General features: G+C 53.9%; 1 pseudogene; it reads right to left on the bottom strand.

The window, feature by feature from the left end:
• Positions 1–27521, bottom strand: LOC104664986 (annotated as a pseudogene).

Raw genomic sequence — 27521 nt, 5'->3', positions numbered from 1 at the left:
TCACATCTCCATCTGCTCCTTGAAGGCCCCGATGAGCTGTGCCCAGATCTTGTTCATCTGTATGTGGCTATCCTCCTCTGTGTCATGGGACAGCATTGGAACTGCGGGGAGGAAGGGAGCTGGCTGAACCAGGAGCAGTGCCACCTAAGTCAGGGTTGAACTCCATGCCCACCCACCAAGATGGTGTCTGGCCCACAGAGAAGCTCATGGATGGATGAGTGAATGGAGATGGATGGGTGGGTGGTGGATGGTGAATGGATGGAGAGAGAATGAATGGATAGTGATGGACGGATGGAGGCTGGAGGGTAGATGGATAGATGAGTATGAATGGTTGGGGATGAATGGATAAATAAATGGATGGATAAATAATGGATGGACGATGGGTGGTTGGGTGGATGAATACAGGGTGGATGGATGAGGATGTATGGTTGAGGATGGGTAGATGGATGGAAAAATGGATGGATGCATAGATGCATGGTGGATGGATGGATGATGGATAGATAGATGGATGACTAGATGAATGGGTAGATGGATGGATGGAGATGAATGGCTGGGAATGGGTGGATGATGGAAGAATGGATGGATGAATGGATAGATGCATGGTAGATGGATGGATGGATGAATGATGGATGGATAGATGGATGAGTGGATGAATAGGCGGATGGATGGAGATGAATGGTTGGGGATGGGTGGATGTATGAAAGAATGGATGGATGGATGGATGGATAGATGCATGGTGGATGGATGGATGGATGGATGGATGATGGATGGATAGATGGATGAGTGGATGAATGGGTAGATGGATGGATGGAGATGAATGGTTGGGGATGGGTGAATGGATGAATGGATGGATGGATGGATGATGGATGGATAGATGGATGAGTGGATGAATGGGTAGATGGATGGATGGAGATGAATGATTGGGGATGGGTGAATGGATGGATGGATGGATGGATGGATGGATGGATGGATGGATGAGGATGGATGGATGGATGGATGAGGTTGGATGAATGGATGGGTGTAAGGATGGATGGGTGGATGGATGGATGGGTAGATGGGTGAACAGAGGGTAAATGGATGGATGGGTGAGCAGGTAGATGTGTAAATAGGTGGATGGGTAGATGGATGGTTGGACTTGTGGATAAATGGATAGATGATTTAGAGGAATTTAAACCCCCTCTTTGCCTGGCTTGGGGTCAGGCTACCCGGATTTGAGTCTCAGGAACCCAAATAGTGTTGAGTCTAGACCAACCATCTCAGCTCAGACCTCACTTTCCCAGTGAGACACTCCCAGACCCTCGCTCTGGGCCACCTGCCACCTGCTCTGATGACACCCTACCTTCTCCTTCACAGTGCTCGGCACATCTATGATTAAGTAACATTTTGTGAAAAATGTTTCATATCTGTCTTTCCTGGTTGAATGGAAGCTCCATGGAGCAAAATCATTCCTGTTTCCCACAGTAAGTTCCTACCTAATAGTTGCCCAGCAGAATCAATGGTTTTCCCTGCCTGCCCCAGTAGACGGCTCCACCCTGGACATGCACAGTTTGTCCAGTCTGTTCCTATGACCTTCAGGGCAGTGGTCAAGAAAGAGCTGCCTTTTCCTTAAATGTCGAGCAATCTGGGGTTGGCAAAATAAATTATGGTGCATCCAGATGACTGAATCACTGCAGTCATTAAAACAAAGTTTTCAGGCCAGGTGCAGTGGTTCATGCCTGTAACCCCAGCACGTTGGGAGGGCGAGGCAGGTGGATCACTTGAGGTCAGGAGTTCCAGACCAGTCTGGCCAACATGGTGAAACCCTTTCTCTACTAAAAATACAAAAATTAGCTGGGCATGGTGGCAGGTGCCTGTAATCCCAGCTAAACAGCAGGCCGAGGAAGGAGAATCACTTGAACCCAGGAGGCGGAGGTTGCAGTGAGCCAAAATCATGCTACCACACTCCAGCCTGGGCAATAGAGTGAGACTCTGTCTCAAAAAAAAAAAAAAAGAAAGAAAAAAAAAAAGTGAGCTGGATGTGGTGGCACATGCCTCTAGTCCCAGCTACTCAGGAGGCTGAAACAGGAGGATCACTTAAACCCAGGAGGTTGAGGCTGCACTGAGCTATGATTGCATCACTGCACTCCAGCCTGGGCAATAGGGCGAAACGTTGTCTCTAAAGAAAAAAAAAAGAATCCAACCCCCATTTACAAGGGAAGAATTAGAGCCCGGGGTCAGGGACACATTGAGGTAGTGGCCAGGTTGGAATTAAAGCCTGGGCGGGGCCACCAAAGCGCTCTCTGGAAGCAGGTTCTCAGACAGGGAGGGATAACCAGGACAGGGACATATCCTGGGAGCCCTGGGAGGGCGACAGTGCTGCTGCGCCTGCAGGGGGCGCCACGCCCCGCTCGGCCTACCCACCTCGGGCGTCCCGGATGCAGGCTTCACTTTTCTTCTTCTTTTCTTGCTTCTCAATTTTTGATTTAAGGTGCTGGATCTCCCTGCGCAGGTCGGAGATGACCTCCGTGTACTGCGCGATGCGGTAGGAGACGTTCAGCAGGTTGCGCTTCACCTAGCGGGGGCAGGACACGCAGCCAAAGTCAGACCCGGCAGGAAATGCCCCACGAAGGATGCGTTTGAAAGAATGCAAACATGCGTTTGTTATAAAATTCAACTAAATGCTATTCAGCCTGAAAACGGAAGGGAATTGGTCAGACATGGTGGCTCACACCTGTAATCTCAGCACTTTGAGAGGCCAAGGCAGAAGGATCACTTGAGCTCAGGAGTTTGTGACCAGCCTGGGCAACATAGCAAGACCCCATCTCTCTCTTTTTTTTTTTTTTGCAAGACCCCATCTCTACAAAAAAATTTAAAATTAGCCAGGTGTGGTGGCTGATACCTGTGGTCCCAGCTACTCGGGAGGTTCAGGTAGGAAAATCACTTGAGCCCAGGAGGTTGAAGCTGCAGTAAGCTATGATTGCACCACTGCACTCCAGCCTGGGCAGTAGAGCAAGACTCTGTCTGAAAGAAAAAAAAAAAAAAGGAATTCTGAGAGTTGCTATAAGATGGATGGACCTCAAGGACATGCTGCTGAGTTAAATAAGCCAGTCCCAGAAGGACAGATACTGTGTATTCTGCCTACGTGAGGTCCTCGGCCAGGTGTGGTGGCTCATGCCTGTAATCCCAGCACTTTGGGAAGCCAAGGCGGGCAGACCACTTGAGGTCAGGAGTTTCAGACCAGCCTGGCCAACATAGTGAAACCCTGTCTCCACTAAAAAAAATAAAAATAAAAAAATTAGCTGGGTATGGTGGCACACGCCTGTAGTCCCAGCCACTTGGGAGGCTGAGGCAGGAGAATCACTTGAACCCGAGAGGCAGAGGTTGCAGTGAGCTGAGATCGCGCCATCACGCTCCAGCCTGGGCAACACAGTGAGACTCCATCTCAAAAAAAAAAAAAAAAAAAAAAAAAACACCTACAGCCAGGCACGATGGCTCACACCTGTAATCCCAGCACTTTGGGAGGCTGAGGCAGGCAGATCACGAGGTCAGGAGTTTGAGACCAACCTGGCCAGCATGGTGCAACCCTGTCTCCACTAAAAATACAGAAAGTAGCCAGGCATGGTGGCACACACCGGTAGTCCCAACTACCCGGGAGACTGAGGCAGGAGAATTGCTTGAACCTGGCAGGTAGGGGTTGCAGTGAGCCGAGATCGTGCCTCTGCACTCAAGCCTGGGCGACGGAGTGAAACTCCATCTACAAACAAACAAACAAACAAAAAACCCACGTACATGAGGTACCTCAAGTCCTCAAATTCATAGAGATGGAAGGTAGAATGCAGGATACCAGTGGCTGGGGAGGGGTGTGAGGAGTTATGGTTTACTGGGTGCAGAGGTCAGGCACAGTGGCTCATCCACCTGTAATCCCAGCATTTTGGGAGGCTGAGACAGGAGGATCACTTGAGCCCAGCAGTTCAAGACCAGCCTGAGCAACACAGGGAGATCCTGTCTCTACAAAAAATTGAAAAATTAGCCGGGCATGGTGATGTACACCTGTAGTCCCAGCTGCTTGGGAGGCTGAAGCGAGAGGATGGCTTGAGCCCAGGAGGTCAAGGCTGCAGTGAGCCGTGATGGTGTCACTGCACTCCAGCTTGGATGACAGAGCCAGACCCTGTCTAAAAAAAAAAAAAAAAAAAAAAAAAAAAAAAAGCCTGGTGCTTCAGTTTGGGAGGACGAGAAAGTTCTAGAAATTGGTGGTGGTAATGGTTGCACAAAGACGTGAATGTACTTAATGCCACTGACTGCACACTTAGAAATCTGAAGTCCAAACACCCGCGCCTTACCCAGGTCTTGATGTTCTTGGCCCTGTGGGCATACAGCAGTGTGGTCCGAGACTCCTCAAAGCAGGTGCTGGCTGGGCTGATGTGGGCAATCATCACCGTGCGGCTATTCCCGCCCAGGGCATCCTGTTCAGGGGGAAACCGCCAAGTAGGGGTTAGGGGAGCCTCAGAGCCCCGCCTGCCCAGGGGTGCTGGCCCTGCCCCAGCTGTCACCAGGACTTGTGAGATTCCAGCTCCAAGCTCTGGAAAGGGCAGCTGCTGCCAGAACCCAGGGTTCAGCCCTCAGGGAGGTGACCGTGAGGATGAAGTGGGACCCGTTCCAGGCTCACCCCGTCTGACTTCAGCTCTGACGAAAGCAGATTGGACCAAGGGGTCAAGTTTACAGAAACATTTATTTGCCGTTTTATTGTTGTTGTTGTTTGTTTTTGAGATGGACTCTCCCTCTATCACCCAGGCTGGAGTGCAGTGGCGCCATCTCAGCTCACTGCAACCTCTGTCTCCTGGTTTCAGGCGATTCCCCTTCCTCAACCTCCCGAGTAGCTGGGATTACCAGTGTGTAATCCCATGCCTGACTAATTTTTTGTATTTTTAGTAGAGACAGGATTTCCCCATGTTGGCCAGGCTGGTCTCAAACTCCTGACCTCAGGTGATCCACCCACCTTGGCCTCCCAAAGTGTTAGGATTACAGGTGTGAGCCACTGCACCTGGCCTAGCGTTTTACCTATGTGTTAATTCGTATCCCACCTTGCTATGGAATGGAGGTGCCGCCATTCAACTCAGAATAAAGGGGAGTTTTCTCACGGTCAGAGCCCTCCATGATGGGGAGGCAGCTGCAGATGGGTGGTGAGCTCCCTGTCACTAGGGGTATGCAAGCACAAGCAGGACCATACTTTCAGGGGAGTCAGGCAGTGACTAGAGATGGCATCTACCGTGTTTTCTGGCCCTCATCCAGGTCTGGCCTCTCTCCTGGCTGGTATCTCCTGTAAGTGCAGGGTCCGCGCCCAGCCTCCGGGACCTGCAGCACCCACCTTCAGCAGGCGCATGAACTTGCTGTCCCAGAAGTTCACTTACCGCGCCCTTCTCGCTGAGCGCGTTGATGCAGTTGCTCAGGGCCACCAGCGAGCAGTTGATGTGCGCGCCCTCCTTCATCCTCTTGCCTCGGTTCTGTGTCTGAGCAGCGAGGGGCCAGGCTGAGAGGGGAGGTCTTAGTCCTTCCTACCCGCCAAGCCCCATCCGGCATCCCAGGGAGGGGACTGCGGCCCAGAGGGTGGAATAACACCACCCTACCCCAGCCCTAGGCGCTCGGGCTCTCAGGCACTGATTACACTCATGAACCCCCTGGGGATGGAGCATTCCGTGGGAGGAGCACTACGCTACAGCCACTGAAGCCACGATGCAGAGATCTCGGCAGGTGTTGAAAAGATACTCGGCGGGGCCTGGAATCCCAGCACTTTGGGAGGCCGAGGCGGGCGGATCACGAGGTCAGCAGATCGAGACCACCCTGGCTAACACGGTGAAACCCCCATCTCTACTAAAACTACAAAAAAATTAGCTGGATGTGGTGGCGGGCGCCTTAGTCCCAGCTACTAGGGAGGCTGAGGCAGGAGAATAGCGTGAACCTGGGAGGTGGAGCTTGAAATGAGCCGAGATCGCGCCACTGCACTACAGCCTGGGCAACAGAGCGAGACTCCATCTCAAAAAAAAAAAAAAAAGAAAGAAAGAAAAGAAAATATACTCATCACTAAATGAGGTAAACACAGGCCAGTGCAGTGGCTCATGCCTGTAATCGCTGGAGGCTGAGGCGGGCAGATCACCTGAGGTCAGGAGTTCGAGACCAGCCTGGCCAACATGGTGAAACCCCATCTCTACTAAAAATAAAAAAAAAGCTGGGCACGGTGGTGGGTGCCTGTAATCCCAGCACTTTGGGAGGCTGAGGCGGGCAGATCACGAGGTCAGGAGTTTGAGACCAACCTGGCCAATATAGTGAAACACTGTCTCTACTAAAAATACAAAAATTAGCCGGGCATCATGGCACATGCCTGTAGTCCCAGCTACTCAGGAGGCTGAGGCAGGAGAATCACTTGAACCTGGGAGGCGGAGGTTGCAGTGAGCCGAGATCGTGCCACTGCACTCCAGCCTGGGCAACAGACCAAGACTCTGTCTAAAAAAAAAAAAAAAAATAGCCTGGCGTAGTAGTGGGCACCTATGATCTCAGCTACTCAGGAACCTGAGGCAGGAGAATCATTTGAACCTAGGAATCAGAGGTTGCAGTGAACCAAGATCATGCCACTGCACTCCAGCCTGGGTGACAGAGTGAGACTCTGTCTCCAAATCAATCAATCAATCAATCAATAAAGTAAAAACAGATCAGAGGGAAGTCTGTGCAGAACAGCTCCAGGATTCTGTTTGTTTTTTGACAGAGTCTCATTCTGTCACCCAGGCTGGAGTATAGTGGTGTGATTATGGCTCACTGCTGCCTCGACCTCCTGGGCTCAAACGATCCTCCCACCTCAGCTCCCTTAGCAGCCGGAACTACAGGCGTGTGCCACCACGCCCAGCTCGTTTTTTTACTTTTTGTAGAGATAGGGACTTGCTACGTTGCCCAGGCTGGTCTTGAACTCCTGAGCTCAAGCGATCTTCTTGCCTTGGCCTCCCAAAGGGCTGGGATTACAGGTGGGAACCCCTGTGCCCCGTTCCAACCCATTTTATAATAAAAATAAGGGTGTGTGCTTCGCCTGGGGAGTAGCCCTCTGAAACATCCTCATCCATCAGGCCCCTCCTCAGGGAGCACACTGACCTCATCTCCAAAGGGGAGACTGCAGCCCCCAGTCACTGCCCTTCATCACATCATCCTGTTTACTTCCCTCAAATCACTTAATTCAGTGATGGACTTACTCTTAGATATGTTGAGTGACTGATTTTTCCACCTGCTCCCCCATCAGAATTAAGCTCCAGGAGGGCAGAACCTGCCGGCCGGGCGCGGTGGCTCACACCTGTAATCCCAGCACTTTGGGAGGCCGAGGTGGGCGGATCACGAGGTCAGGAGATCGAGACCATCCTGGCTAACATGGTGAAACCCCATCTCTACTAAAAATACAAAAAAAATTAGCCGAGCATGGTGGCGGGCGCCTGTAGTCCCAGCTACTTGGGAGGCTGAGGCAGGAGAATGGTGTGAACCCAGGAGGCGGAGCTTGCAGTGACCGAGATCACGCCAGTGCACTCCAGCCTGGGTGACAGAGTGAGACTCCGTCCCAAAAAAAAAAAAAAAAAAAGAAGAAGAAGAAAAAGAAAGAAAGAAAGCTCCAGGAGGGCAGAACCTGCCACGCTTGTTGGGCTTGTGTCCTCAGAGTCCTGAAAACCAGCAGGTGCCTGGTTCACAAAGGTGCTGTGTGCAGAATGGTGTTTTGTTGTTGTTGTTGTTGTTGTTGTTTTGTTTTTTGGAGAAGGAGTCTCGCTCTGTCACCAGACTGGCATGCAGTGGTGCGATCTTGACTCACTGCAACCTCTGCCTCCCAGGTTCAAACGATGCTCCTGCCTCAGCCTCCACAGCAGCTGGGATTACAGGCACCCGCCACCACGCCTGGCTAATTTTTGTATTTTTAGTGGAGACGGGGTTTCGCCATGTTGGTCAGGCTTGTCATGAACTCCTGACCTTAAGTGATCCACCCGCCTCAGCCTCCCAAAGTGCTGGGATTACAGGCGTGAGCCACTGCGCCCGGCACTGTGTGCAAAATGAATGACGATGCACGTACACGGGGAAGCCTCCGAAAGCAGCCGCGCTGGGGAAAATGCCCGCCTTGTGCAGCTGCTGCGGCAGTGGATCATTTTTTCCTTTTTTTTTTGAGATGGAGTCTTGCTCTGTCGCCCAGGCTGGAGTGCAGTGGTGCAATCTCGGCTCACTGCAAACTCCACCTCCTGGGTTCAAGTGATGCTCCTGCCTCAGCCTCCTCGGTAGCCGGGATTACAGGCATCCGCCACCACAACCCAGCAAATGTTTGTATTTTTAGAAGAGACGGGGTTTCACCATGTTGGCCAGGCCAGGCTGGTCTCGAACTCCTGACCTCAGGTGACCCACCCGCCTTGGCCTCCCAAAGTGCTGGGATTACAGGTGTGAGCCACCGTGCCCGGCCCACTTTCCCTTTCTGTAATATCACATTTGAAATCAGAAAAAATAATTACTAGCCAGGCACAGAGGCTCATGCCTGCAATCCCAGTTCTCTGGGAGGCCGAGGCAGGCAGATCACAAGGTCAGGAGTTCGAGACCCGCCTGGCCAACAGGGTGAAACCCCATCTCTACTAAAAATACACAAATTAGCTGGGCATGGTGGTGGGTGCCTGTAATCCCAGCTATTAGGGAGGCCGAGGCAGGAGAATTGCTTGAACCCAGGAGCCAGAGTTCACAGTGAGCCGAGACCGTGCCATTGCACTCCAGCCTGGGCAACAAGAATGAAACTCCATCTCCCCAAAACAAAAAAAAATTTAAAATCAGCCAGGCGTGGGAGGTTGAGGCTGCAGTGAGCCCAGATCGTGCCACTTCACTCCAGCCTGGATGACAGAGGGAGACTCTGTTTCAAAAAAAAAAAAAAAAAAATTACTAGCATTTCTTTTCTAGGGTGTGGGTTTTAGAGTCACTGGGAGTGTGATTTGAAATTGCCTTCAACTACTTATCTCAGACGAATCTCCCAGACTACATCTCAGCTTCTTTATTTGGCGAAAGGGGCAATAATCCCAGTGTCACAGAGCTGTGGTGAGGCCGCCCTAGGATAACGTGTGGAAGAGGCCAGCACGGAGCTAGGCTGGGGAGGCGAGCAGCAAGCGTCCAGCTGTCACTTCTGTCAAGCGGGAGCCAAACCGGGCAGGACACAGCTGCCAGCGCCAGCCAGAGCCCAGGGGTCACGAGTCTGTGTCACAGTGTTGGGGCCTTTTTTTTTTTTTTGAGACAGAGTCTCACTCTGTTGCCCAGGCTGGAGTGCAGTGGCGCAATCTCAGCTCACTGCAACCCCCACCTCCCAGGTTCAAGCAATTCTCCTGCCTCAGCCTCTGAAGTAGCTGGGGTTACAGTCGCCCACCAACACACGCAGCTAATTTTTGTATTTTTAATAGAGATGGGATTTCACCCTATTGGCCAGGCTGGTCTCGAACTCCTAACCTTGAGTGATACGCCCACTTCGGCCTTCCAAAATGCTGGGATTATAGGCTTGAGCCACTGCACCTAGCCGGGTTGGGGACTTTCTTGGAGACCTTGTGCTCTGGAGCAAACTCATTTGTGAGTTCTTTTCTATGTAAAAATAGTCTGTGAGAGCCAAGCACCCCCAAACGCAGCCCACCTGGCCGCTGAATGTATGGCTAAAACATCAAGGCCCAGAGAGGGGCCTCGGCCTCCCAAACACATAGCAATTTGGAGCAGAGCCAGGACGAGGATGCAAGGTCTGGACTCCCTGCCTGGTGCCCCCTGCAGAGCCAAACCCCAGGAGGCTAGTCTCTGCTTGTCTCCAGAGGACACAGCCAAGCCCAGCTAGGCCGGGCCGGCCTCCTCGCTCCTGCCCGGGCCGGGTATTGTTTCCGCCTTCACACTCAGCTGTGTCTGTAGGAAACTGTCTGCGCCCCCACCTGTCTGAGTCTTTTTGTCTTTTTCTTTCCTATAAACTACTGCTTTGACATCTGGGGCCTCGACCCTGGAGGGACAGGTCCTCCCAGGGCTAGTCGGTTCCTAGAGGCAGTAGGTGGCTCGCCTGTGGGCACACCTTTCATCTACAGAGTAACCGATCCAGAGCCCACGCCCCCACCCCTCCTCTGTGGGGCTCTCACACTCGGCCACCATCTGGCTGCCCTCGTCACCCAGGGCCAGTTACCAGATAACCAGGGACAGCCCCCAGGGCCTGGAACCTGCTGAAATTACCCAAACAGCCAACCCTAAGCCTGTGCACCCGGCCTCACCTGCTCCTTCCTGCGAAAGCCACCGTGAAGGCTCTCCCCTACGTCCCCCTCCTCCTCGGCCTCCTTACCATTCTGGGGCTCTCACCCACATCCCCCTCCTCCTCGGCCTCCTGACCATCCTGGGGGCTCTCTCCCACATCCCCCTCCTCCTCTCCCTCCTGACCGTCCTGGGGCTCTCTCCCACATCCCCCTCCTCCTCTCCCTCCTGACCGTCCTGGGGCTCTCTCCCACATCCCCCTCCTCCTCTCCCTCCTGACCGTCCTGGGGCTCTCTCCCACATCCCCCTCCTCCTCTCCCTCCTGACCGTCCTGGGGCTCTCTCCCACATCCCCCTCCTCCTCTCCCTCCTGACCGTCCTGGGGCTCTCCCCCACATCCCCCTCCTCCTCGGCCTCCTGACCATCCTGGGGGCTCTCCCCCACATCCCCCTCCTCCTCAGCCTCCTGACCATCCTGGGGGCTCTCCCCCACGTCCCCCTCCTCCTCTCCCTCCTGACCGTCCTGGGGCTCTCTCCCACATCCCCCTCCTCCTCTCCCTCCTGACCGTCCTGGGGCTCTCTCCCACATCCCCCTCCTCTCCCTCCTGACTATCCTGGGGCTCTCACCCATGTCCCCCTCCTCCTCTCCCTCCTGAGCAACCTTGGTGTGTCCCTGTGTGGCCTGTGGTGTGTCCTGCCCCATCCTCTCGGGATCAGTAACAGGCAATCTTTTCCACGGCAGCCATCTCCTGATCCGCTGGGCTCACTGCACCTCAAGTTTCCTACTAATTCTCTCTATCTTAGAGCAGCCCGAGGCTGGACCCCTGGCCCGGCTGGTTTCAGCAGCCCCAGCACCAGGGGAAGGGCCAGGCGCCGTGCAGGAAGTGACCGAATGAGCAAAACAACTCAGCAGTCACTCAAACGCCAGCGAGACAAAGTGCTTTGTGCGAACACTGGAGGATAAATATCACAGCTGCGGGAGGCGAGGTTTGGGGCCAGGCTTCCCCAGGTTCAAAGCTCGGGTCCTCCCACCACTCCATATCATTGTGCACAGTGAGTGACATCGCCCCTGAGTCACAGCCTCTGCGTCGGGAAACAGGCACGGGGCCACCGCCTGGTTCTGCACCAACGACTAGATGTTAAGTGCCTGGTGTGTTAAAGGGGCATGGACATGTCACTTCTTTTTTTTCTTTTTTTTGAAATGGAGTTTTGCTCTCGTTGCCCAGGCTGGAATGCAGTGGTGCAATCTTGGCTTACCGCAACCTCTGCCTCCCAGTTCAAACAATTCTCCTGCCTCAGCCTCCCGGGTATCAGGGGTTACAGGTGTGTGCCACCACACCCCACTGATTTTTGTATTTTTAGTAGAGACGGGATCTGGCCATGTTGGCCAGGCTGGTCTCAAACTCCTGATCTCAAATGATCCACCTGCCTCAGCCTCCCAAAGTGCTGGGATTACAGGCGTGAGCCACTGCGCCCAGCTGAAAATGTCACTTCTTGATAATGTCCTTTTTATCCTGACACCACCTTCATCCAGTCACTTCTCTGTCCTTGGCCCTAGCTGGGTCCATCCCTTGAGAAATGCTCAGGCCATGGGGGCAACAGACAGTGAGCACAACGCCCACCCTCTGCGACAGGTGTGACCAATGACAGATGAGCCAGGGCTTAGGGGAGGGGGTCGGCGCTGGTCCCCAGCAGTGGCGATGAGCTGGGCCTGCAGCCACCTCACACCATGGTGAATGTCACCATCCTCCCACCAGCTCTGCACATACCTTCCCCACAACCGGAACATTCTTTCTTGTACCCTCAATCTCCTAATGACCCTGACACCCACCACCTCCACCCCGTTCCTCCTCTGGGCTCCTGTGGCCTCTGTGCACCCGGAATCTTAAAGCATGTGCCTCCCTGTGCCATCATTCTCTGCTCACACGTCTGTCTCCCTGGGGGGCTCTGCACTCCTGGAGGGCGAGTCTGGGTGCTGTCCGTCTTTGTCTCGAGTGTCCAGGAAGGGCCCGGCAGGCAGGACGCCCTCCGTGAACACTGGCTCTGTGGGCTGCCTCGCCCACACCTGTCGAGGATTCATTCACTCACCAAGCAACTAGCAAGCATCGCCTCTGGGCCAGGCACTGTTCTAGGTGCTGAAGATGAGGCTGGAGGACAGACAAGGTCCTGCTCACAGCCTCAAGGGGGACAGACACAAAGTGAGTAATTACCATGGATTTGAAAAGGGTGGAGGCATGTCAGAGGGACTGGCAGCAGCCAAGTGCAGTAGCTCATGCCTGTAACCCCAGCAGTTTGGGAGGCCGAGGCAGGAGGATCACTTGAGTCCAGGAGTGTGAGACCAGCCTGGGTAACATAGTGAGACTCCATATCTCCTAAAACTTTTTAAAACTTAGCTGGGCATGGTGGCATGCGCCTGTGGTCCCAGCTATTCCGGAGGCTGAGGCAGGAGGACAACTTGGGCCAGGGAATCCGAGGCTGCAGTGAGCTATGATCATACCACTGCATTCCAGACTGGATGACAGAGCACATCTCAACAAACAAACAAACAAACCAAGAGGGACTGGAACCTGGGATGCCCGCTCCGAGCCTGCCATGTCCACCATGAAGAGCTTCCCCGCATTCACCTCCTCCACCAGGTCTGCGCTGCAGCTCCGCTGTTGCACCGTGACCTGCAGCACGGCGTGGGAACGGGACGATGTCTTGTTGGTGGCCGTGGGCTCCTGTGTGTGCTGCCGGTTGCCTTTGGTGAGGAGCTGCATGATCTGAGGACAGAGGCAGAGGCAGGCGGGAGGCCAGGGGCGACATATGCCCTCGAGGAACACCTGGGCAAGAGAAGGAACTGTGGGGCCCCCGTGGCCGGGATGCTTACAGCAGGACCCTGTCAGATAGAAGCAACTTCTGGTATACAGCAAGAACTGATTGATTGCCGGGAGCGGTGGCTCACGCCTGTAATCCCAGCACTTTGGGAGGCCGAGGTGTGTGGATCAGGAGGTCAGGAGATCGAGACCATCCTGGCTAACACGGTAATCCTATCTCTACTAAAAATACAAAAAAAGTAGCCGGGCGTGGTGGCGGGCACCTGTAGTACCAGTTGCTGGTGAGGCTGAGGCAGGAGAATGGTGTGAACCCAGGAGGCGGAGCTTGCAGTGAGCCGAGATCGCGCCATTGTACTCCAGCCTGAGTGACAGAGCCAGACTCCATCTCAAAAAAAAAAAAAAAGAACTGATTGATTGAGTTGACTTGAAAGAAATGGCAGATCCCTAACACTAACACTCGCACTGCCCCCTCTCCTTCTTCTACCCGTGGCAGACATCACCAATGGATTACCCACCTCTTCTCCAGAGCCCAGAGCAGCCCCAGGACCCTTTTCAGTACAGAACTCCAGCCAGTTGTATTGATTTGCTGGAGTTGGCTGATGGACTGAAACCCATTTGCCATGCAGGCAGCTTTAAAAATCATGCCATTGAGCCTCTGCCGGGCACCTACTGTGTACTATCCTCAGGCCAGGACTATAGAGTATATATGGAGAGAAAAGTGATACAGTTGTTGTTATTGAAGAACAGAGCGGGCCGGGCGCAGAGGCTCACACCTGTAATCCCAGCACTGTGGGAGGCCAAGACGAGTAGATCACGAGGTCAAGAGATTGAGACCATCCTGGCCAACATGATGAAACCCCGTCTCTACTGAAAATACAAAAAAATTAGCCGGGCGTGGTGGCATGCATCTGTAATTCCAGCTACTCAGAAGGCTGAGGTAGGAGAATTGCTTGAACCCGGGAGACAGAGGTTGCAATGAGCCAAGAATGCACCACTGCACTCTAGCCTGGGCAACAGAGCAACACTGCCTCTCAAAAAAAAAAAAAAAAAAAAAAAAAAGGCTGGGCACGGTGGCCCACACCTGTAATCCCAGCACTTTGGGAGGCCAAGGCAGGCAGATCACGAGGTCGGGAGATGGAGACCATCCTGGCTAACACAGTGACACCGTGAAACCCTGTCTCCACTAAAAAAAAAAAACAAAAAAAATTACCCAGGCGTGGTGGTGGGCACCTGTAGTCCCAGCTACTCGGGAGGCTGAGGCAGGAGAATGGCGTGAACCTGGGAGGCGGAGCTTGCAGTGAGCAGAGATAGTGCCACTGCCCTCCAGCATCGGTGACAAAGCGAGACTCCATCTCAAAAAAAAAAAAAAAAAAAAAGAGGCTGAGGCAGGAGGATCACTTGAGCCCAGGAGTTCAAAGCTGCAATGAGCTGTGATTGTGCCTCTGCACTCTAGCCTGGGCAACAGAGCAAGATTCTATCTCAAAAACAAACAAACACAGAAAACAAGAGTAGGCCAGAAGGCTCCCCCACACCTCCAGCCCATGAGGGACAAGGGTAAGGGCCTGTGGATTCTGGTGTCAGCATGGCTGGAGCACATGGTCATTAGGGGCTGGGTCTATGCTCATTCTGGAGGCCATAGGAAGCTGTTGAAGTTTTGTGAGCAAACAAGATGCCCAGCCAGATCTGTCTCAGGAAGCCCACGCTGCCGTTGGGTGTGGCTCAGAGAGCAGAGGTGGAAGGAAAGACAGTCAACCGGGAGATGCTTGCAGGTCTCATGCCCATGTTACAGGAGTGATTCTTAGGATCAGGGGTGGCAAACGGGTTTCAGACATGAGCCAGCTTGGAGGGTTGTGACTGCCTGGAGTGCTGTGTTGTATTTTATTTATATATTTTAATTTAATTTAATTTAATTTAATTTCAGATGGAGTCTCGCTCTGTCGCCTAGGCTGGAGTGCAGTGGCACGATCTCTGCTCACTGCAAGCTCCGCCTCCCAGGTTCCCGCCATTCTCCTGCCTCAGCCTCCCGAGTAGCTGGGACTACAGATGCCGCCACCATGTCTGGCTAATTTTTTGTATTTTTAGTAGAGACAGAGTTTCACCATGTTAACCAGGATGGTCTCAGTCTCCTGACCTCGTGATCCACCTGCCTTGGCCTCCCAAAGTGCTGGGATTATAGGTGTGAGCCACTGCACCTGGCCTTTATTTTATTTTTTGAGACAGAGTCTCACTCTGTCACCCAGGCTGGAGTGCAGTGGCACAATCTCAGTTCACTGCGACCTCTGCCTCCTGGGTTCAAGCGATTCTTGTGCCTTAGCCTCCCGAGTAGCTGGGCCTACAGGTGCCCATCACCATGCCCGGGTAATTTTTGTATTTTTAGTAGAGACAGGGTCTCACCTTGCTGCCCAGGCTGGAGTGAAGTGGCTCAAACCCTTGAGCTCAGACAATGCACTCACCTTGACCTCCCAAAGTGCTAGGATGACAAAAATTAGCCACCACGCCCGGCCCTGGAGTGCTGTGTTGAAAAGGATCCCGAGCCTGCCACTGGAGGCGGAGGGAAGAGTGTGGGCTCCATCAGTGACGGTGCCCTGAGTATTGGGCAGGAGGCCAGAGCCAAGGGTGCCAACCCCCCAGATCAAATCCACACTTGGAAACAACATGGGAACTGCAAGTCTGTCTCTGCTCAGTGAACCTGAAGGAGGGCCTCGTGAGCTCTGATGTGTCTGTGGCTGCCGTGGCTCAGTCACGTCTCCTTCTGTGGGCCCCTGTGACCCTCACCTAGTGGGCGTTGGAGGTGGAGACCTCCGTGATGCCTGCAATCTGGATGCTGCCCCTGGAATCTTCCCTGAGGTCCAGAAATTCCAAGGATGGGTTCAGGAGGTCCTGGATCACTTCGTTATAAATCTGGGGTGGAACAGAAAGGCTGGCAGCAAAGTAGCTTTGGTGCAAAAAAATTACAAGAACTGGCCGGGCGTGGTGGCTCATGCCTGTAATTCCAGCACTTTGGGAGGCCAAGACAGGTGGATTGCCTGAAGTCAGGAGTTCGAGACCAGCCTGGCCAACACGGTGAAACCTTGTCTCTACTAAAATACAAAAATTAGCCAGGCGTGGTGGCGGGTGCCTGCAATCCCAGCTACTTGGGAGGCTGAGGCAGGAGAGCTGCTTGAACCCAGGAGGTGGATGTTGCAGTGGGTGGAGATTGTGTCACTGCACTCCAGCCTGGGGGACAGAGCAAGATTCCATCTCAAAAAAAAAAAAGAGGCTGGGCTCTGTGGCTCAAGCCTGTAATCCCAGCACTTTGGGAGGCCGAGACGGGCGGATCACGAGGTCAGGAGATCGAGACCATCCTGGCTAACACAGTGAAACCCCGTCTCTACTAAAAAATACAAAAAAAAAAAAAACTAGCCAGGCGAGGTGGCGGGCGCCTGTAGTCCCAGCTACTCCGGAAGCTGAGGTAGGAGAGTGGCGTAAACCTGGGAGGCAGAGCTTGCAGTGAGCTGAGATCCAGCCACTGCACTCCAGCCTGGGCGACAGAGCGAGACTCCGTCTCAAAAAAATAATAATAATAATAATTCCAAGAACTTCCACACCACTAAGCTTTGAACCTCCAGAGCAATCTCAACTCTGGGGACTGGGGCTTTCCACGAGGCTAGCCGGCCTCTGGGGGGAACACACAGTGTGAGGATGTCACAGTTGCATTTCGTCTGGTGCCATCACGCCCATTTTGCAGACAAGGCAACCAAGGCAGGCTCACCTCAAGGTAAGACATCGACACACTATAGTCTGTGGTGTCCCGGGTCTCCTCAATGGCCTGGAAGAGGTCAGCGAGGGTCTGCAGGTAGACGCCAGGCTCCGCGTCCACACACAGCATGGTATGGGTCTTCCCCGCACCTGGAGGAGGAACAGAGACACCTGCCAGGGTTGGGGGACTCCGGAGGTGGGCCGAGATGCTCCACCTGGAAGTGCTGGCCATTAAAAGACAGAGAGCTGGGTGCAGTGGCTCACACCTATAATCCCAGCACTTTGGGAGGCTAAGGCACAGGTGGGCCACCTGAGGTCAGGAGTTTAAGACCAGCCTGACCAAGATGGTGAAACTCTGGTCTCTACTAAATACAAAAAAATTAGCTGGGCCTGGTTGCACATGCCTGTGATCCCAGCTGCTCAGAAGGCTGAGGCAGGAGAATCGCTTGAACACAGGAGGTGGAGTTTGCAGTGAGCTGAGATGGAGCCATTGCACTCCAGCCTGGGCAAGAAGAGCAAAACTCCATCTCAAAAAAAAAAAAAAAAAAAAAAAAAAAAAGAGCTGGGTGTGGTGGCTCACATCTATAATCTCAGTACTTTAGAAGGCTGAGGCGGGTGCATCACTTGAGCCCAGAAGTTCAAAACTAGCTTGGGCAATGTGGTGAAACCCATCTCTGCAAAAGATACAAAAATTAGCTGGGTGTGGTGGAACACACCTGTAGTCCCAGCTACTCAGGAGGGTGAGGCAGGAGGATCACTTGAGCCCAGCAGGTCAAGGCTACAGTGAGCTGTGACTGCGCCACTGTACTCCAGCCTGGGCAACAGAGTGAGACCCTGTCTCAAAAGCAAAAAGAGGCTGGGCGCAGTGGCTCACGCCTGTAATCCCAGAACTTAGGGAGGCAGAGGCAAGAGGATCACTTGAGCTCAAAACATTAGCCAGGTGTGATGGCACGCACCTGTAATCTCAGCTACTCAGGAGGCTGAGGCAGGAGAATTGCTTGAACCCAGAAGGCAGAGGTTGCAGTGAGCTGAGATCGCGCCACTGCACTCCAGCCTCAGTGACAGAGCAAAACTCTGTCTCAAAAAAAAAAAAAAAGAAAAAGAAAAAAAAAGAAGGCCAGGTGCGGTGGCTCACACCTGTAATCCCAGCACTTTGGGAGACCGAAGTGGGCAGATCACGAGGTCAGGAGATTGAGACCATCCTGGCTAACAGGGTGAAACCCCGTCTCTACCAAAAATACAAAAAATTAGCCAGGCGTGGTGGCACACGCCTGTAATCCCAGCTACTCGGGAGGCTGAGGCAGGAGAATTGCTTGAACCCGGGAGGCGGAGGTTGCAGTGAGCCGAGATTGCGCCACTGCACTCCAGCCTGGGCAACAGAGCAAAACTCCATCTCAAAAAAAAAAAAGGAGAAGGAGAAGGAGGAGAGAGAAGGAGAAGGAGAGTACCAGGCTGGGCATGGTGGCTCGGGCCTGTAATCCCAGAACTTAGGGAGGCAGAGGCAGGAGGACCAGTTGAGCCCCGGAGTTCAAGACAAGCTTGGGCAACATCAGGAGACTTCGTCTCTACAAAAACTACAAAAGTTAGCCGGGCACAGTGGCACATGCCTACAGTCCCAGCTACTTGGGAGGCTGAGGTGGGAGGATCACTTGGGCCCAGGAGGTCGAGGCTTTCAGTGAGCTGTGACTATGCCACTGCACTCCAGCTGGGCGACAGAGCAAGACCCTGCTGTCACAGTCCCCGATTACTCCTGGGACACTGCCCTTGATGGTACCTGAGGGGCCACAGGCAAAGTGTCGCATTGTACCCAGAGATCCACCTTCCACCAAATGCTGGATGGTAGCACCATACACCTCTTCCTGTGGAGAGACAGAGGACCCACAGTCACACGGACAGCCCCACCACAGTCAGGGGACCTGGCCGCTCAGAGAGGACAGGAGTGTGGTGTCTGCACAGGTTCCAGTTCCTCCGGACAGATATAGGGGGCCTGGCCGCTTGGAGAGAAAGGTGTGTGGTGTCTGCACAGGTTCCAATCCCTCCGGACAGATACAGGGGGCCTGGCCGCTCGGAGAGGACAGGAGTGTGGTGTCTGCACAGGTTCCAGTCCCTCCAGACAGATACAAGGGGCCTGGCCGCTTGGAGAGGACAGGAGTGTGGTGTCTGCACAGGTTCCAATCCCTCCAGACAGATACAAGGGGCCTGGCCGCTTGGAGAGGACAGGAGTGTGGTGTCTGCACAGGTTCCAATCCCTCCAGACAGATACAGGGCCATACTCAGGCGAGGGAAGGCTAAAAACAGCGCAGGCACCGGATGCCCCTGGGTTCAGTCCCCATCCTGCAGGTGTGACTTTGGGCGCACTGCTGCGGCTGTGCTGAGCCTCACGATGTGAGACGAGGCTGACCTTGGAGGACGGTTTCGAGGGATTGAATGAGAAGGTATGTGATGGCTCCTCCGTGGGGCCTGCCACGCATTAGGTACTAAACGCATGTGACTTTTTTCCAGGCCTTCTCTAAGAATTGAGAGAAACCAAAAAACGCAAAGAGGCCGGCGCAGTGGCTCCCACCTGTAACCCCAGCGCTATGGGAGGCCAAGGCGGGTGGATCACCTGAAGTCAGGAATTCGGGACCAGCCTGGCCAGCATGATGAAACCCCATCTCTACTAAAAATATAAAAATTAGCAGGATGTAGTGGTGTGCACCTAGTCCTAGCTACTTGGGAGGCTGAGGCAGAAAAATTGCTTGAACCTGGGAAGCAGAGGTTGCAGCAAGCCGAGATCGCACCACTGCACTCCAGCCTTAGCAACAGAGTGAGACTCTGTCTCAAAAAAAAAAAAAAAAAAAAGAATGTAAAGAGGCCAGGTGCGGAGGCTCCCGCCTGGAATCCCAGCACTTTGGGAGGCTAAGGTGGGAGGATGGCTTGAGCCCAGAAGTTCCAGACTAGCCTGGGCAACACAGCCAGACCAAGTCTCTACAAAAAATAGATTAATTAATTAATAAAAATAGCCCGGCATGGTGGTGCAGGTTTGTAGTCCCAGGCACTTAGGAGACTGAGGTAGGAGGATTGCTTAAGCCTGGGAGTTCAGACTGTAGTGAGCTGTGATGGCACAACTGTACTCCAGCCTGGGCAACAGAGCAAGATCCTATCTCAAAAGAGAACAGAAGAGAGTGGCAAAAGGCTCAAGGTGGCAACAGACTTGTGAGTCTGGAAAGAGCACCATGACTCTTCTTTCTGGGACAGAACTAGGACCAGGGAGTGAAAGTTTCAGGCTGGAAGAAGTTGACATAGGCAGCAATACCCAGCACTAGAAGGATAGGTAGTGATCTCCCTGTCCACAGGGGCATTCAAGCAAGGATACCTCCAGGGCTGGTGCATGAGGGTGTGTAGGTTTGGCTGGACTTGATAGAAGCAGCAGTCCCTTCCTCTGCATCTCTAGCGCCCCCTCCGGGGCCTTTGTCTCATTTAAATGTTCCAGAAGCCCTGGTTGGTCACTGAGCTTGCAGAAGGAAGAGGCCACTTCTGTGCCCGGGCTGCACAGGCTCCGAGGCCGGCATAGCTTACCTCTGGCTTTGGACATACATGGTTGGGACCAAATTCTGGGTCCACAACCCTCTAGCTGTAGAGACTCGGGTAGGGCGTCAGCCTCCCCAAGCCTCAGCTTCCTCATCTGTGAAGCAAGGGCCTGTTGCTGTGTGAGTCATCGGGTGGCCGTGGGGCTTCTGAAGCAGTGTGTGCCAGGCCCTGAACACAGCACTTGGTGTGTTGCAGCCACTCAGTAAGTAAGTAAAAAAACAATGTGTTTGTTTTGTGTTGAGACAGGGTCTTGCTCTGTCACCCAGGCCGGAGTGCAGTGGCACAATCACAGCTCACTGCGGTCTTGAACTCCTGGGCTCAAGTGATCCTCCCACCTCAGCTTCCCAAGTAGCTGGGACTTGCAGGCACGTGCCACAATGCTCAGCTAATTAAAAAAAAAAAATTGTTTTGTACAGATGAGTTCTCTCTCTGTCATCTGGGCTGATCTCAAACTCCTGGGCTCAGGTGATCCTCCCACTTTGGCCTCCGAATGTGTGGGGACTACAGGCGTGAGCCACTGCACTTGGCCTTAATAAATGTCAACGATCGAGTCCCTGTAACTTTCCACGCCGTTCAGATCTGGAGAGTGAGAGAAGCTGTTTTCTGAGACAGCAGCTGGAGCTGCCGTCGCGAGCAAATCCTCTAGCTTCATGCTGAGTCCTGAATCCAGGGGCAACCTCCTGGTGCCAATAGGCGGCCCAGGTGTTCGAAGCAGGCCCGTTTCCTGCACCCAGCATCCTTCCCGAGAAACTATCCGTGTGAATTCAGCAGCCAGGCTCCAGTGGGAAGACAAGAGAGGACCTGGGTGGTAGGTTAATGATGGCCACAGCTTCTTTGCCACTTCTCCACTAGGAAGCTGAGTCTCATTCTCCTCTCCTTGAACCTGGCCAGGCTTAGAACTGGCTTGGCCAGCAAAGGGTGGCAGAGGCAAGGCCATGCCTCCCAGAGGCCTGGTGGCTTCCGCCTGGCCCCTCTTGGAGCCCGCAGGCTGCCATGCTTTCAGGAGGCTCAAGCCACACAGAGGAGACTGTCGTTCTCACGTCAACACTCCCAGCGGATCTCCAAGCCATCTCCAGCATCCACTGAGAGGCATGTGAACGGACCACCATGGACAAATGGCCCAGAAGACTGCAGGCCCCTGACATCAGATTGCAGCCGGGTGGGAATCTGCCCAGCAGGTCCTGGTCAGCCAGCCGAACTGTGCAAGACGATTATCAATGGTAGTTCTAAGCCACTTGGCTTTGGAGTGATCTGTTCTGCAACCATCTTTGATCACTAGGGGACAGCTGTGCACACCTGGGCCCGTGGCTTCTCAGAAGTTAAAGATGGGGGCCAGGCATGGTGGCTGACACCTGTAATCCCAGCACTTTAGGAGACCGAGGCGGGCTGATCACTTGAGGTCAGGAATTCAAGACCAGCCTGGCCAATGTGGTGAAACCCCATCTCTACTGAAAATACAAAAATTAGCCAGGCATGGTGGCAGGTGCCTGTAATCCCAGCTACTCGGGAGGCTGAAGCAGGAGACTTGCTTGAACCCGGGAGGCAGAGGTTGCGGTGAGCTGAGATAGCACCACTGCCCTCCAGCCTGGGTGATGGAGTGAGACCCTGTCTCAAAAAAACAAAAAGAAAGAAAGAAAGAAAGAAAGAAAGAAAGAAAGAAAGAAAGAAAGGAAAGAAAGGAAAGAAAGGAAAGAAAGGAAAGAAAGGAAAGAAAGGAAAGAAAGGAAAGAAAGGAAAGAAAGGAAAGAAAGGAAAGAAAGGAAAGAAAGGAAAGAAAGGAAAGAAAGGAAAGAAAGGAAAGAAAGGAAAGAAAGAAAGGAAAGAAAGAAAGGAAGTTAAAGGTGGGGTTCAGAGGGCACAGGGAGCCCTGATTTTACCCTTCACCATGGGAAGGGAGGTCACTTGGCTGCAGGGCCTGGAGGAAGCATGAACTCCTCCTCTGCTGGGCTTTGTCTTGGGGCCATACATCCCCCTACTGCTCACCCTGGTGATGGTCTGTCGCTCCTAGTTCAGGAGGCCAGGTTCAAATTCCACCTGCCCCGCTCAGTGGGGGGTGCCTCTTACTCCACCACCCCTCCCTGGGTCCTGGCTCCCCTCTGTGGCCCCCCTCCCAGGTGGAGGTCAGGTGACAGCGTTTGTCACTAGTAGAGGGTGGTAGCATGGAGGACTAGGAGAGAGTGTGATCTGACTCTGGGTCCAAACGCTCGGCTCCGGGCCTCACCGTGCAATTTCTTATAGGGGGCTTCTTCTGTGAAATGGGCATGATTAAGCCTCTGCCCAGATCCCTGTCCCTCTGGCTCTCTCCTGCCCGGGGTCTAGTGTCCAGCCTCTCTGCAGGCTCTGGCTGACACCATGTGTGCTCACAACACGCCTGCTTCTCCATTTGGTCGGCCCCCCTGCCAGGATGTGGGTGTGTAGGCAGGGCTGCACTCTAGCCCCACAGAACACAGGGCCGCTTGGTGGAATGAAGGGCTGAGTGCATGAATGAAAGAGCGCATGCGGCTGGGCGCGGTGGCTCACGCCTGGCTCACTTCCAGCACTTTGGAAGGCTGAGGCGGGCAGATCATGAGGTCAGGAGACCCAGACCATCCTGGCTAACACTGAAATCCCGTCTCTACTAAAAATACAAAAAATTAGCCGGACGTGGTGGTGGGCGCCTGTAGTCCCAGCTACTCGGGAGGCTGAGGCAGGAGAATGGCGTGAACCCGGGAGGCGGAGCTTGCAGTGAGCCAAGATCGCACCACTGCCCTCCAGCCTGGGAGACAGAGCGAGACTCCGTTTCAAAAAAAAAAAGAACGAGCCTATGCAAAGCCTCAACCTGGTGGCCACTGCACTGTGAAAGGGCCTCCTGCTGCCACCCCCAGGATGGGCTTTCTGCACACTCTCCTTGTCCCTGTGAGAAGATGGGGCCGAGACTGCCTGGCCACCATATCCTCACCAGGGGGCTCCAGCCCCAGAGGGAGATGCAGGGATGGCAGGGGCAGGTGGAGACCTGAGATGCGTGCTGGTCAAACACCCTGTCAAAGATGAAGGTCCGCTCCCGGGACCGGTGTGTGCCCGCCACATCCTCTGGGTCCTCACCGGGATCCATGAGTACCACCACCTGCGAGCAACGAGCCGACCAGGCTGCTCAGGATAGGGCAGGGTCTGTACCCTGGATGGACCCCAGGCCTGGCACCCACCCTGGACCCCTCCAAGGGGCTTGGTCCGGGTCCGGGAAGGGCTGCGGACCTCTGTGGTTCAGCCAGGAGTAGGGTTGGGGACCTGCACCCACCCCCCGGCCCAGCACCCTCTCCATCTGCTTCTAAGGAGCAGCATTTACCGCTATTGCACCCTCAAAGCACAGCGGGAAGCTCTCCCAGGCCTGCTGGGCTCTGCAGCCCAGCACCCACACTGACACCCGGGAAACACTGCCTTGGTCAAACCAGATCGAGGACAGCAGCCCAGGCACCCACCAGCCTCGCTTCCTTTGATGAACCCACGGGGCGGGAATGGGAAGGGGATGGGAAGTGCCGAGCTGGCGCCCGGCTGCTGTGCTCAGGGTTTCTGCACGCGACCCTGAGAGTTTCCACTCCTGGCCCTGTCTCCTGTGGCTCACTGGGGCTGAACCCAACACACAGGAAATGGGAGAACAAAGGAATGAGCAGGGTACAGTGAATAACACCTGAAACCCCAGCACTCTGGGAGGCCAAGGTGGGTGGATCACCTGAGGTCGGGAGTTTGAGACCAGCCTGGCCAACATGGTGAAACCCTGTCTCTACTGAAAATACAAAAAATTAGTGGGGCGTGGTGGCGGGCTCCTATAATCCCAGCTACTTGGGATGCTGAGACAGGAGAATCACTTGAACCTGGGAGGTGGAGCTTGCAGTGAGCTGCAACAAGGGCGACAGAGCTAGACTTCATCTCAAAAAAAATAAAAAATAAAATAAAAATAAATTAGCCAGGCATGGTGGTGCATGCCTGTGGTCCTAGCTACATGGGAGGCTGAGGCAGGAGGACTGCTTGAGCCCAGCAGTTCAATGCTGCAGTGAGCTGGAATTGCATCCCTGCACTCCAGCCTGGACCACAGAGTGAGATCTTTATTCAAAAATAAAGGACCCAGCCGGCTGGGCGCAGTGGCTCACGCCTATAATCCCAGCACTTTGGGAGGCCAAGGCGGGCGGATCACAAGGTCAGGAGATCGAGACCACGGTGAAACCCCGTCTCTACTAAAAATACAAAAAATTAGCCGGGTGCGGTGGCGGGCGCCTGTAGTCCCAGCTACTAGGGAGGCTGAGGCAGGAGAATGGCGTGAACCCAGGAGGCGGAGCTTGCAGTGAGCCGATATCGCGCCACTGTACTCCAGCCTGGCGGACAGAGTGAGACTCCATCTCAAAAAAAAAAAAAAAAAAAAAAGGACCCAGCCGGCTGGGCGCGGTGGGTCACGACTGTAATCCCAGCACTTTGGGAGGCCGAGGTGGGCGGATCACTAGGTCAGGAGATTGAGACCATCCTGGCTAACACATTGAAACCCCGTCTCTACTGAAAATACAAAAAATTAGCCGGGTGTCGTGGCGGGCGCCTGTAGTCCCAGCTACTCGGGAGGCTGAGTCAGGAGAATGGCGTGAACCCAGGAGGTAGAGCTTGCAGTGAGCCGAGATCACACCACTGCACTCCAGCCTGGACGACAGAGCGAGACTCCGTCATAAAATAAAACAAAATAAAATAAAATAAAACAAAACAAAACAAAACAAAATAAAATAGGACCCAGCCAAGATCCCCAGCCCTGCTGTTTGTTTCTCTGAGCACCCGGTCGCCCCCAGGGCCATCTCATATAAATACCTAATTATGACGCAAAGTGTATTCAGGTCCCTGGGGACAGACAGGTGCAAAGGAGCCTTTCCCAGGGAATTGGGAGGGGGACACAGGACAATTAGAAACCACATTCGCCCTCAGCTGGTTAATCCAGCAAGGAGCTCCTGGCTGGGAGGACCTTGGGGACCCCAGTGGCCAAGAGGAGCCACGGGGTCTAGGGAGGCACTGCTGGGTGGGACCAAGCACCCCACCGTTGGGCAGACCACCCCACCCCACCTTGGCTCACAGCTTTGTAAACTGAGATCCCAGGAGACCAGGGCCAGCCACTGGTTCTCGGGAGTCAGTGGCAGGGCTGGGGCCAGCACTTTTCCACGACCTAAGTGAAGTCCCTTTTCTTTTCTTTTTTTTTTTTTGAAACGGAGTCTCGCTCTGTCGCCCGGGCTGGAGTGCAGTGGCCGGATGTCAGCTCACTGCAAGCTCCGCCTCCCGGGTTTACGCCATTCTCCTGCCTCAGCCTCTGGAGTAGCTGGGACTACAGGCACCCACCACCTCGCCCAGCTAGCCTTTTGTATTTTTTTAGTAGAGATGGGGTTTCACCATGTTAGCCAGGATGGTCTCGAACTACTGCCCTCGTGATCCGCCCGTCTCGGCCTCCCAAAGTGCTGGAATTACAGGCTTGAGCCACCACGCCCGGCGAAGTCCCTTTTCTTTATGCTTTTCTCCTTCCAAAGATGGGGACAATCAAAAGACAGGATGACTCGGGGCAGCTCCTGTCCACACAGCCCTACCATGCATGCCAGCCATCGGCCAGGCCTGGGCTGCAGGAGGAATCCAACAGGAAGCAGGAGGGCACTGGTGATTAAGAAAGCAGGCTTTGGCCGGGCGCGGTGGCTCACACCTGTAACCCCAGCACTTTGGGAGGCCGAGGCGGGAGGATCACGAGGTCAGGAGATTGAGACCATCTTGGCTAACACGATGAAACCCCGTCTCTACTAAAAATGCAAAAAAAAAAATTAGCCAGGTGTGGCAGCGGGTGTCTGTAGTCCCAGCTACTTGGGAGGCTGAGGCAGGAGAATGGCGGGAACCCGGGAGGCGGAGCTTGCAGTGAGCCGAGATCGCGCCACTGCACTCCAGACTGGGCGACTGAGCAAGACTCTGTCTCAAAAAAAAAAAGAAAGCAGGCTTTGTCAGGCACGGAGGCTCACACCTGTAATCCCAGCACTTGGGAAGGCCAAGGCAGGAGAATCATTTGAGGTCAGGAATTCAAGACCAGCCCGGCCAACACGGTGAAACCCCGTCTCTACTTTTTAGTACAAAAAGTACTAAAAGTACTTCTGTAATTTTTATACAAAAATTAGCAGGGCGTGGTGGTGGATGCCTGTTAATCCCTGCTACTCAAGAGGCTGAGGCAGGAGAATCACTTGAACCGTGAGGCAGAGGTTGAAGTGAGCCGAGATCGCGCCACTGCACTCCAGCCTGGGCAACAAGAGTAAGACTCTGTTCCTTCTTGTGAGTTCCATTTCCCTTTTTTTTTTTTCGAGACGGAATTTCACTCTTGTCCAGGCTGGAGTGCAATGGCACGATCTCAGCTCACTGCAACCTCTCCCTCCTGAGTTCAAGCGATTCTCCTGCCTCAGCCTCCCCTGAGTAGCTGGGACTACAGGCGTGCGCCACCACACCCGGCTAATTTTGTATTCTTAGTAGAGACAGGGTTTCTCCATGTTGGTCAGGCTGGTCTCGAACTCCCAACCTCAGGTGATTCGCCAGCCTCGGCCTCCCAAAATGCTGGGATTACAGGTGTGAGTCACCACGCCTGGCCAACTTCCATTCTTTTTATCCATGACGCAGGTGTATCATGTAAAGCCTCAGGACGTCTGCAAAGATCCTATGAAGCCACTGTCCTCTCCCATCCTACTTGTCCCCACTCTCTCAGCTGATTCCTTAGGTCTCAACCCCCTCTCCCGTGTCCTTTCCTGCAGAGCCTGTCTCCCCTAGACTTAAATGCCTGTCTCGTTTCTTTGGTTTGCTTTTCCGTGAACTCAGCACTGATTCACCTGCCCTCCCTGCAGTCCACTCCCCCTGGAGATGTCTGTGCACCTGACCTTCTGTCCATTTCATCTTCTTGCAGACAATGATTCCCTGGAGCCTCCTGACATGGGACCAGGACTGGTGCCCCCCTGCTCAGCGGGGAGCTCCCTCTGACACACCCAGGGTCACCTGCCCCTGAGTGCACACGACTCCCAGGGGCCACATCTCATTCCTTATGAAGTGGCCTCTCTAATGACGAACGGGAAAACCTGATCCACTTGGTGACACTGAGTTCCACCCCACGTTGGGCATTTCTTCTTGTGAGTGACCACCGAGGGCACAGACAT

Source organism: Rhinopithecus roxellana, chromosome 6, assembly GCF_007565055.1.
Source record: "Rhinopithecus roxellana isolate Shanxi Qingling chromosome 6, ASM756505v1, whole genome shotgun sequence".
NCBI lineage: Eukaryota > Metazoa > Chordata > Mammalia > Primates > Cercopithecidae > Rhinopithecus > Rhinopithecus roxellana.
This window is presented reverse-complemented; position numbering and strand designations above follow the sequence as displayed.